The following is a 12,234-nucleotide window of genomic DNA, read 5'->3' as shown; positions in this document are numbered from 1 at the left end:
GTAGAGTGGACAAGGGAGAAGCAGTTGATGTGGTGTATTTGGACTTTCAGAAGGCTTTCGACAAGGTCCCACACAAGAGATTAATGTACAAAGTTAAAGCACATGGGATTGAGGGTAGTGTGCTGACGTGGATTGAGAACTGGTTGGCAGACAGGAAGCAAAGAGTAGGAGTAAATGGGTACTTTTCAGAATGGCAGGCAGTGACTAATGGGGTACCGCAAGGTTCTGTGCTGGGGCCCCAGCTGTTTACACTGTACATTAATGATTTAGACGAGGGGATTAAATGTAGTATCTCCAAATTTGCAGATGACACTAAGTTGGATGGCAGTGTGAGCTGTGAGGAGGATGCTATGAGGCTGCAGAGTGACTTGGATAGGTTAGGTGAGTGGGCAAATGCATGGCAGATGAAGTATAATGTGGATAAATGTGAGGTTATCCACTTTGGTGGTAAAAACAGAGAGAGAGACTATTATCTGAATGGTGACAGATTAGGAAAAGGGGAGGTGCAATGAGACCTGGGTGTCATGGTACATCAGTCATTGAAGGTTGGCATGCAGGTACAGCAGGCAGTTAAGAAAGCAAATGGCATGTTGGCCTTCATAGCGAGGGGATTTGAGTACAGGGGCAGGGAAGTGTCACTACAGTTGTACAGGGCCTTGGTGAGGCCACACCTGGAGTATTGTGTACAGTTTTGGTCTCCTAACTTGAGGAAGGACATTCTTGCTATTGAGGGAGTGCAGCGAAGGTTCACCAGACTGATTCCTGGGATGGCGGGACTGACATATCAAGAAAGACTGGATCAACTGGGCTTGTATTCACTGGAGTTCAGAAGAATGAGAGGGGATCTCATAAAAACGTTTAAAATTCTGATGGGTTTAGAGAGGTTAGATGGAGGAAGAATGTTCCCAATGTTGGGGATGTCCAGAATCATGGGTCACAGTCTAAGGATAAGAGGTAAGCCATTTAGGACCGAGATGAGGAGAAACTTCTTCACCCAGAGAGAGGGGAATCTGTGGAATTCTCTACCGCAGAAAATTGTTGAGGCCAATTCACTAAATATATTCAAAAAGGAGTTAGATGTAGTCCTTACTACTAGGGGGATCAAGGGGTACGGTGAGAAAGCAGGAATGAGGGTCTGAAGTTGCATGGTCAGCTATGAACTCATTGAATGGCTGTGCAGGCTCGAAGGGCCGAATGGCCTACTCTTGCACCTATTTTCTATGTTCTATGTTTCTATGTCTGCGACTGAAAAAGGTGAAGTGCGTCTTCCTAGCTCCAGAGGTAGAATTCCTGGGGATGAGGGTCGCAGCAGACGGGATCAGACCTACTGCGTCCAAAACGGAAGCGATCCAGAGAGCACCCAGACCTCGCAACACGACGGAGCTGCGTTCGTTCCTGGGGCTCCTGAACTATTTTGGTGACTTTCTTCCCAAATTGATCATGCGGTTAGAGCCACTACACATGCTCCTACACAAAGGTCGCGAATGGGTCTGGGGGGACAGCCAGGAAAGGGCTTTTGATGGAGCACAACAAATTGCGTGCTCTAACAATCTGTTAACGCTATATGACCCATGTAGGAAACTTGCTTTAATGTGCGATGCGTCGTCCTATGGGGTCGGGTGTGTGTTGCAGCATGTTAATGCCAAGGGTCAGTTACAGCCGGTAGCTTATGCCTCCAGAAGTCTGTCCCAGGCAGAAAGGGGCTATGGGATGGTTGAAAAGGAAGCGCTTGCATCTGTATATGCAGTAAAAAAAATGCACCAGTACCTGTTTGGCAGGAAATTTGAGCTGGAGACAGATCACAAACCCCTAATGTCCCTTTTGGCCGACAACAAGGCCATAAATCCAAATGCGTCGGCCCACATACAGAGGTGGGTACTCATGTTAGCCGCCTATGACTATACAATTCGGCGCAGACCGGGCACTGAAACTGCCAATGCACTCAGCAGGCTCCCACTAGCCACCACCGAGGGGGCAACCGAGCATGCTGCTGAGATGGTCATGGCTATTGAAGCTTTCGGAAGCGAAGGCTCACCCATGACAGCCCGTCAGATCAAAGTCTGGACAAATAGAGACCCGCAATTGTCTTTAGTCAAGAAATGTGTCCTGAATGGGGACTGGGCAGCCACGTACGGGGCATGCCCTGAGGAATTTAAACCATTTCACAGGCGCAAGGATGAACTCTCAATTCAGGCCGATTGCCTACTATGGGGAAACCGAGTGGTCATGCCCCAGATAGGCAGAGAGGTGTTCATCAGAGAACTCCACAATGAGCACCCGGGCATTGTCATGATGAAGGCAAGTGCCAGGTCACACGTTTGGTGGACAGGGATAGATGCAGATCTGGAACTTTGTGTTCGCAGGTGCAATTCGTGTGCCCAGCTGGGCAATGCGTCCAGGGAAGCTCCCCTTAGCCCCTGGTCCTGGCCCACCAAGCCATGGTCACGCATCCATGTGGACTACACAGATCCTTTCATGGGAAAAATGTTTTTGGTTGTCGTAGACGCCTACTCCAAGTGGATCGAGTGTGACATTCTCAATTCAAGCACATCCTCTGCCATGGTAGAAAGTCTACGGGCAATGTTCGCCGCCCATGGTCTACCGGACGTTTTGGTCAGCGACAATGGCCCGTGCTTTACAAGCATTGAATTCCAGGACTTCATGGCAGGAAATGGGATCAACCATGTCAGAACGGCACCGTTCAAGCCAGCCTCAAATGGTCAGGTGGAACGAGCAGTGCAGATAATCAAACAGGGGATGCTCAGAATCCAAGGGGGTTCCCTACAAAGCCGCTTATCATGCCTCCTGTTGGCCAATAGATCCCAACCACACTCACTCACAGGGGTTCCACCCGCAGAGCTGCTAATGAAAAGGACGCTCAAAACCCGGTTATCCCTTATACACCCCACCATGAAAGAAATTGTCGAGAGCAGGCGCCGGTCACAATGTGACTACCATGACGGGGATGCGAGGGCGCGATGTATTGATGTCAATAACCCTATCTTTGTCCTCAACTACGCTGCAGGGCCTAAATGGCTCGCAGGCACTGTGATTGCCAAAGAGGGGAATAGGATTCAGTTAAACTTACCAATGGACAAATCTGCCACACACACATGGATCAAACAAAAAGGAGGTTCAGCAACCCCATAGAAGAAGCAGAGGAAGAACACGATGTAGAATTCACTTCACCACAGGTGACCGAAGACCGGAACCAAGTGGCGGAGAGCCCAGTCACTGTGGGCAGTCCGGACAGGCCTGAGGCACCACAAACAGCAGACACTCAGACCAGCGCCCAACAACCGGAGCCCCAACTCAGGCGCTCTACAAGGGAGCGTAAACCGCCAGAGAGACTTAACCTGTGATCCCAACAAGACTTTCGGGGGGAGGTGATGTCATGTATTCAACTGTCATTGTAACCCATGTATAAACTGACCTAAGTTGTACACCGTGAGAACACTGACCACTAGGTGGTGAACTTGTGGGAGACACTCCTAACCTGGACTCTCACTTCAGTGCTGGCTAATCAAGGTTACTGGTCACAGAGTGACCTTCTCTCAAGTATGGGCCTCATGTGCATTTGTACTGTATAGTAAGGACCTATTAACCTGTAAACGAAGTAATTAACTCACTGCGTGTAATGAAAACATAAAAGCTGAAAAACACAGAATGTCGGGCAGCATCTGTGGAGAAACAGACATTTGTTGCATTTAACTTATCTCTGGTCTTTCAAATAATCAGGATCGAATACAAACCAATATGGTAGGTCTATTGTGTTTATTCGGCGTTTAGGACAGAATATAACACACTAGTTGTACAGCAAAAGCATATGACCATGACAAATAGCTAGTACTGGATGAAATCGGACAGACGACTGGCTTGCGAGAACAACTCTTCATATTCGTTCTCCTTCTTGTCTCATGTGTCTCTTTCTCTTCTTGAACTACCCAAGAGCGATTAACTAGGGTAAGCATGGGTGCACCCTCGAAAGAGTGTTAGACCACCGATCCACTCTTGGGAGCCCTCCGCTCCATTGTCTAAGGGTTCTTTGGGTCTTCCTTTTATGAGGTAGAATATGGACAGGACCATTTAACTTAGAGGTTCCCCTTAAAACAAGGTGCCCAATGTCATGTTGAGTTCTTTGTCTAAACTTACAGATGAAGACCCTCTCTCAAGTGTTGGTCTTCACAACCATTATACATGCTTTCTTGTTTAAACATTTTGAAGGCCAATCCATCTGGATCCCTCTTATTTCATCTGGCCCTGTCCTCCATGATCCAGCCAGTGCATGTATCAGGCACAACCATGGGCCATTAAATCAGAGGCCCCAAGCTAGAGCTGTCTACTCAACCAGCTGCGATCCAACTATCTCCTCTTAAATCGAACAGACTGTTCCATCCTGAGATGATACCTTAACTCCCATAAATTTCTTCCAGTCTATGTCCTTTATGCTAATTAATTTTTTAATTATCTTCGCAAGTAGTTCTGTTAAACAAACTCCAATTCCTACCTTAGCATAACATCGTTATTAGTAATAATGGAAGAAACATAGGTTGGGCCTTCATTGGTCAAATTATAGACACATTAAACAAAGTCAAAGTCCTAACTTACAAACAACAGACTGTTAGTCTGGCAGCCAAGGTCATGCTTTGGGCCCCTGTGTGGACTGTTATGCATCATCTATTCTAACTAACTAAAAATTCTTTGTTTCAAATTCTAATACAAGTTTTCAAGGAAACCAAAACTTACACAGTTCCAATATGACACAACTTATGCGTTAACCTTTTACTCTGGATTTCAAAAGGGAAAGTCTTGCTTGACCAACCTCATTAAATTTTTTGAAGAGGTAACAGAGAGAGTAGACAATGGTAATGCAGCAGAAGTAATTTATCTAGATTTTCAAAATGCCTTCGATAAGGTACCCCATAATAGACTGATGAACATAGTCAAAGAATCCGGAATCGGGACAAGTGGCAGAATGGATAGCTAACTGGCTTCAAGACAGAAAAAAAGAGTAGGGGTAAAAGGTAACTATTTACAGTGGCGGAGGCTGGGTAATGGTGTTCCACAAGGATCAGTGCTGGGATCACTGTTCACAATTTATATTAACGATTTAGACTTTGGACTCAAAAAAATAATTTCTAAATTTGCAGATGATACCAAATTGGGGGCGATTGTCAATACTGAGGAGGACTGCAACAAATTACAGGAGGCCATTAATAAACTTGCAGAATGGGCAGACAATTGGCAAATGAAATTCAACACAGATAAATGTGATGTATTACATTTTGGTAGGAAGAATAGGGACGTCAGTTATTGCTTGGTGGGGTAGGGGAACAAAGAAATCTCTGAGTACAAATCATCATCATCATAGGCAGTCCCTTGGAATCGAGAAAGTCTTGCTTCCACTCCTGAAGTGAGTTCTCTGCTGGCTGAACAATCCAATATGAGAGCCACAGACTCTGTCACAGGTGGGGCAGATTTTCGCCGACGGAAGGGGTGGGTGGGACTGGTTTACCACACGCTCCTTCTGCTGCCTATGCTTGACCTCTTCCTGCTCTCGGCATTGTGCTTCGAAGAGCTCAACGCCCTCCTGGATGCACTTTCTCTACCTAGGGCGGTCTTCGATCAGGGTCTCCCAGGTGTCAGTGGTGATGTTGCACTTTATCAGGGAGGCTTTGAGGGTGTGCTTGTAACGTTTCCGCTGCCCACCTTTGGCTCGTTTGCTATGAAGGAGCTCCGCATAGAGCATTTGCTTCGGGAGCTCATGCGTACAAATACACAAATCACTAAACATTGCAATAAAAACAGAAAATGCTGGAAATCTCAGCAGGTCAGGCAGAATCTGTAGAGAGGAAGCAGAGTTAACGTTGACCCTTCGTCAGAAGTGGCGAGTATTCGTAAAGAACAGATTCTTAACAAGCACTGAAAGGGGGAGGGGAAGAAAGAACAAAAGGAAAGATCTGTGATAGGTTGGAAGACAGGAGAGATTAGAGAGACAAAAGGGATAATGGCCCAAATAAACATTAGCCCAGAAATCCTTGTTTCTTCTTCCCGCGAGCGTTTGACTAAAAATAAGAGAGACGATGCGCACTTACCTTTTGGTCGAATGCCCGCCAGAGATCCCGGACTCAAGGCCTCCTCTTCTTGCGCAACGGAACTCGTTCACGTTGGGACGTCCGCAGGAGTCACATGGGCCTGGATACCCAATCACGGTAAAGTATTTTCTCATTCATAGTAATAGGAGTTTCATAAGTCAAAAACTCCTATTACTATGAATGAGGAACACACCCAAACACTACATAAAATATTTAAAAAAACTCACATAAATACACTACAGGAATTAAAGTTAATAGAAATGTTTTCTAAAAAAAAATTTGCAGATTTTTAAAAAAAGTTTTAATTATGGTTTAAAATAAAATTACTTGAGTGGGCAGGGTTTTAACAAATATATTTTTTTAAATTTTATTTTAATCATGTTTTTGATATGTTTTTAAACTCTTGCGCCTGTAAAAGTAGGCTATGCGCCTGCTTTTATCAGGCACAAGAGTTTTGAAGACATTTGTTGGGCAAGATATGCGTAAATTCCGCAATCTTGCCCTTGCAAATAACCTCGCTGCTCGCGATATGCGCGAGATCTGTCAAGCCACAAACTTGACAGATCGGAAAAGCCGGTTTTCAGCACATGCGCATTGAAAAACGGCTTTTCCAATGCCTTCATGGGTCCGTAGAAACTTTGTAGGGACCCGGGGAGGCCGGGATTTCCACGGCATTGCAACACAGGTTAGCAAGGCCATAAAAAAAGCAAACCAAGCACTAAGGTTTATTTGTAGAAGTATAGAATTGAAGATTTATGCTAAACCTGTATCGAGCCTTGGTTGAACCACACTTGAGAGTACAGGTGCAGTGCCCCGAATCCGAAACGCTCGGGACCGAGGCCGTTCTGGATTTTGCGTTTTGTCGGATTTTGGAACGTCTTTTTGACGTCACGAATCCGGAAACACCCGAGCCCAGGTTCGGGTATTTCCGGATTTCGGAATGTCAGAAAGTGGGGGGGGGGGGGTGGGCACATCGAGTGTTCGGGCGGGGCCTCGCCGCTATGGAGTTGTTCGCGCGGGCCCTGCCGAAGGGGACCTGATTGGGCAGGGCCCGCCGCCGTGAAGGAGTTCCTTGTCTGGCCTGAGGTAGGTGGGGTCGGGCAGGCAAGGTGGGTGGGAGAGAGGGAGGGAGGCCGAGCCGAAGTCGGGTCGCGCAAAGTTGGGTCGGGGTGGGCCAAGGTTGGACGTGGCGAGGTCGAGTCGCGTAAAGTCGGGGTGGGGTGGGCTGCGCGAAGTCATGGCGAATTGGGGCGGGCCGAGGTCGGGCGGGGTGGGGGCAGGCCGAGCTGCGCGAAGTTGGGTCGGGGTGGGCCGAGGTCGGATGGAGCGAGGTCGGGTCGTGGCAAAGTCGGGGTGGGGCGGGCCGCGCCGAGGTCGAGCGAAGTCGCGGCGGGTGAAGTCAGTTCGCCGAGGTGGGGGCAGTCCGGTTTCCGGACGACCCCGCCACGGATCGGCCTGGTGTCTGGAATACGGAACATTCTGGATTCCCGAACTCCGGATTTTGGATGTCGAACCTGTATGATGTATAGTTCTGGTCACCATAATATAAAAAGGATATAGAAGCATTGGAGAGAATGCAGAGAAGATTTACAACAATGATACCAAAAATGCGAGGGTATACATATCAGGAAAGGATGAACAGGCTGGATCTGTTTTCTCTTGGAAAAAAGACAGCTGAAGAGTGACCTAATAGAGATCTTTAAAATTATGAAAAGTTTTGATAGAGTGGATACAGAGAGAAATGTTTCCTTTTGTGAGGAAGAGCATAACTAGAAGCTGCCAATATAAGATAGTCACCAAGAAAACTGATAAGGAATTCAGAAGAAACTTCTTTATTCAAAGAGTGGTGAGTGTTGTATATGCTGACTATGGATGTACTCTATGTGTAGTCACTATGAGATTGTATAAGATGGACACTTGTTTACCCGATGTACTGTCAATAAGGTTCACACCGTGTATATACATGCTGGCACCAATAGAGGGTGCAACTGGTGGAGACCAGGTGTTTTCTGCCCTGGTGGCAGGGTCCTGTATAAAAGGCTGCACACCATGTTTACACAGCACTCTGGAGTTTGGAATAAAGGACCAAGGTCACTACAGTTTGAGTATAACACATTGCCTTGTGGAGTCTTCATAAGTACATTATAGACATAACAGTGAGAATGTGGAACTCGCTACCACAGGGAGTGGTTGAAGCGAATAGCATAGATGCATTTAAGGGAAGGCTAGACAAGGATATGTGCGAGAAGGGAATAGAGGGTTATACTGATAGATTTAGATGAGGAAAGACGGGAGGAGGCTCGAGTGGAGCATAATCCCTGGCATGGACTGGATCGGCCGAATGGCCTGTTTCTGTGCCGTATATCCCATGTAATCCTATATAATGCTCTGGAGCAAAAACATACAATCATTTAAACACAGTATTATTTGCGTCAGTTTAATTTGCATAACCATATACATTTTTAGGCACCCCTAATTTCTAACACATTTCAGGCCAATGACCTTACATCAGAACTGGAAGATGTAAGAGATGAACAGCTTTTAAGCAAGTATTGTTTCAGTGAGTGTATTTATGGAGCTGAGGTGGAAGTCGCCAGACATAACAGGCTCAGCAACCAATCAGCTGCTCTGGATCATGCCGTTGAATTAATTCCCTTAATTAATAAAAACAAAATACATTTAAACACCATACCGAATTACGTTTTAATTCTTGTGATGGCACCGCTGCCACGACTTATTAATATCTTGGTGACCGCTGTTTTTATGGTCGATTTTAGCACATTTCTGACTGGCAGCGGGCGGAACTTATCTCCCGGGCTGGTTTCTGTCGGAAGCTGTAGAGGGTGACGCTGGCCCGTGGGTCTGTTTGGAAAATTGGAATCCGCTGGGCACGCGGCGGCCCCAGCGGGAGCGTCTCCAGGTAACGGCGGCCCGAGCGCGGAGCGGGAGCGGGAGCGTCTCCAGGTAACGGCGGCCCGAGCGCGGAGCGTTTCCAGGTAACGGCGGCCCGAGCGCGGAGCGTCTCCAGGTAACGGCGGCCCGAGCGCGGAGCGGGAGCGTCTCCAGGTAACGGCGGCCCTAGTGCGGAGCGTCTCCGGTCAGCAGCTATCCAGGGACAGTCTTCAGGATCCAGGCACCTTTAATCCCCGACTGTGGTTGGAGCCGGACAGTGTGTGGTCGTAGTGTTGACTGGAGTCCTCACACTGACCTGTACCGCCACTGGCTCCCGTAAATCTCAAGACACCCCCGGGTCACCGGCCTCTCATTCACCTCCTGCCCCTCTGACTCTAATCCTCTTTCAAACTATCCCCCTCTGCGATCCAACCTTTATTCCACAATTCTTCCCCACCTTCACCAAACTCACTTACTTTATGGTGTAGTTCATCTGTTCACATGACCCCCTTCACTTGAAGTTCAGTACCACCAAACTTGCTCTCCTCAGCTTCCTGCTTGTTGATATCAAGAGACCAAGAAGTGAGTAGACTCGACACTAAACATGCTCAATCAGTGAGAAGCTACCACTAACATAGTCAACTAGATTGTTGCACTATATAGCCAAGACAGTAAAATATATGTTACATAGAAACATAGAAACATAGAAAATAGGTGCAGGAGCAGGCCATTCAGCCCTTCTAGCCTGCACCGCCATTCAATGAGTTCATGGCTGAACATGAAACTTCAGTACCCCATTCCTGCTTTCTCGCCATAACCCTTGATCCCCCGAGTAGTAAGGACTTCATCTAACTCCCTTTTGAATATATTTAGTGAATTGGCCTCAACTACTTTCTGTGGTAGAGAATTCCACAGGTTCACCACTCTCTGGGTGAAGAAGTTTCTCCTCATCTCGGTCCTAAATGGCTTACCCCTTATCCTCAGACTGTGACCCCTGGTTCTGGACTTCCCCAACATTGGGAACATTCTTCCTGCATCTAACCTGTCTAAACCCGTCAGAATTTTAAACGTTTCTATGAGGTCCCCTCTCATTCTTCTGAACTCCAGTGAATACAAGCCCAGTTGATCCAGTCTTTCTTGATAGGTCAGTCCCGCCATCCCGGGAATCAGTCTGGTGAATCTTCGCTGCACTCCCTCAATAGCAAGAATGTCCTTCCTCAAGTTAGGAGACCAAAACTGTACACAATACTCCAGGTGTGGCCTCACCAAGGACCTGTACAACTGTAGCAACACCTCCCTGCCTCTGTATTCAAATCCCCTCGCTATGAAGGCCAACATGCCATTTGCTTTCTTAACCGCCTGCTGTACCTGCATGCTAACCTTCAATGACTGATGTACCATGACACCCAGGTCTCGTTGCACCTTCCCTTTTCCTAATCTGTCACCATTCAGATAATAGTCTGTCTCTCTGTTTTTACCACCAAAGTGGATAACCTCACATTTATCCACATTATACTTCATCTGCCATGCATTTGCCCACTCACCTAACCTATCCAAGTCACTCTGCAGCCTCATAGCATCCTCCTCGCAGCTCACACTGCCACCCAACTTAGTGTCATCCGCAAATTTGGAGATACTGCATTTAATCCCCTCGTCTAAATCATTAATGTACAATGTAAACAGCTGGGGCCCCAGCACAGAACCTTGTGGCACCCCACTAGTCACTGCCTGCCATTCTGAAAAGTACCCGTTTACTCCTACTCTTTGCTTCCTGTCTGACAACTAGTTCTCAATCCACATCAGCACACTACCCCCAATCCCATGTGCTTTAACTTTGCACATTAATCTCTTGTGTGGGACCTTGTCGAAAGCCTTCTGAAAGTCCAAATATACCACATCAATTGGTTCTCCTTTGTCCACTTTACTGGAAACATCCTCAAAAAATTCCAGAAGATTTGTCAAGCATGATTTCCCTTTCACAAATCCATGCTGACTTGGACCTATCATGTCACCATTTGCCAGATGCATTGCTATGACATCCTTAATAATTGATTCCATCATTTTACCCATTACTGAGGTCAGGCTGACCGGTCTATAATTCCCTGTTTTCTCTCTCCCTCCTTTTTTAAAAAGTGGGGTTACATTGGCTACCCTCCACTCGATAGGAACTGATCCAGAGTCAATGGAATGTTGGAAAATGACTGTCAATGCATCTGCTATTTCCAAGGCCACCTCCTTAAGTACTCTGGGATGCAGTCCATCAGGCCCTGGGGATTTATCGGCCTTCAATCCCATCAATTTCCCCAACACAATTTCCCGACTAATAAAGATTTCCTTCAGTTCCCCCTCCTTACTAGACCATCTGACCCCTTTTATATCCGGAAGGTTGTTTGTATCCTCCTTGGTGAATACCAAACCAAAGTACTTGTTCAATTGGTCTGCCATTTCTTTGTTCCCCGTTATGACTTCCCCTGATTCTGACTGCAGGGGACCTACGTTTGTCTTTACTAACCTTTTTCTCTTTACATACCTATAGAAACTTTTGCAATCCACCTTAATGTTCCCTGCAAGCTTCTTCTCGTACTCCATTTTCCCTGCCCTAATCAAACCCTTTGTCCTCCTCTGCTGAGTTATAAATTTCTCCCAGTCCCCAGGTTCGCTGCTATTTCTGGCCAATTTGTATGCCACTTCCTTGGCTTTAATACTATCCCTGATTTCCCTTGATAGCCACGGTTGAGCCACCTTCCCTTTTTTATTTTTACGCCAGACAGGAATGTACAATTGTTGTAATTCATCCATGCGGTCTCTAAATGTCTGCCATTGCCCATCCACAGTCAACCCCCTAAGTATCATTCGCCAATCTATCCTAGCCAATTCACGCCTCATACCTTCAAAGTTACCCTTCTTTAAGTTCTGGACCATGGTCTCTGAATTTACTGTTTCATTCTCCATCCTAATGCAGAATTCCACCATATAATGGTCACTCTTCCCCAAGGGGCCTCGCACAATGAGATTGCTAATTAATCCTCTCTCATTACACAACACCCAGTCTAAGATGGCCTCCCCCCTAGTTGGTTCCTCAACATATTGGTCTAGAAAACCATCCCTTATTCACTCCAGGAAATCCTCCTCCACTGTATTGCTTCCAGTTTGGCTCGCCCAATCTATGTGCATATTAAAGTCACCCATTATAACTGCTACACCTTTATTGCATGCACCCCTAATTTCCTGTTTGATTCCCTCCCCA

The 12,234-nt window shown here is 46.8% G+C and overlaps 1 protein-coding gene across 8 annotated transcripts in view; it reads left to right on the top strand.

Annotated features, from left to right (window-relative positions):
- The first annotated feature begins 8,883 nt into the window (after positions 1-8,883).
- riox2 (ribosomal oxygenase 2) overlaps positions 8,884-12,234 on the top strand; it is an 84,099-nt gene continuing 80,748 nt past the window's right edge. For 2 of the 8 annotated variants that reach the window (XM_070893399.1, XM_070893400.1), the window contains exon 1: positions 8,886-9,015. The gene's annotated coding sequence lies outside the window, so the exon portion shown is untranslated. Of the gene's footprint in view, positions 9,162-12,234 lie in introns of all 8 variants that reach the window. The other 6 variants (XM_070893393.1, XM_070893394.1, XM_070893402.1 and 3 more) reach the window with 5 other exon arrangements.

The sequence above is a fragment of the Pristiophorus japonicus genome, chromosome 11 (assembly GCF_044704955.1).
Source record: "Pristiophorus japonicus isolate sPriJap1 chromosome 11, sPriJap1.hap1, whole genome shotgun sequence".
In the NCBI taxonomy this organism is placed as follows: domain Eukaryota; kingdom Metazoa; phylum Chordata; class Chondrichthyes; family Pristiophoridae; genus Pristiophorus; species Pristiophorus japonicus.
This window is presented reverse-complemented; position numbering and strand designations above follow the sequence as displayed.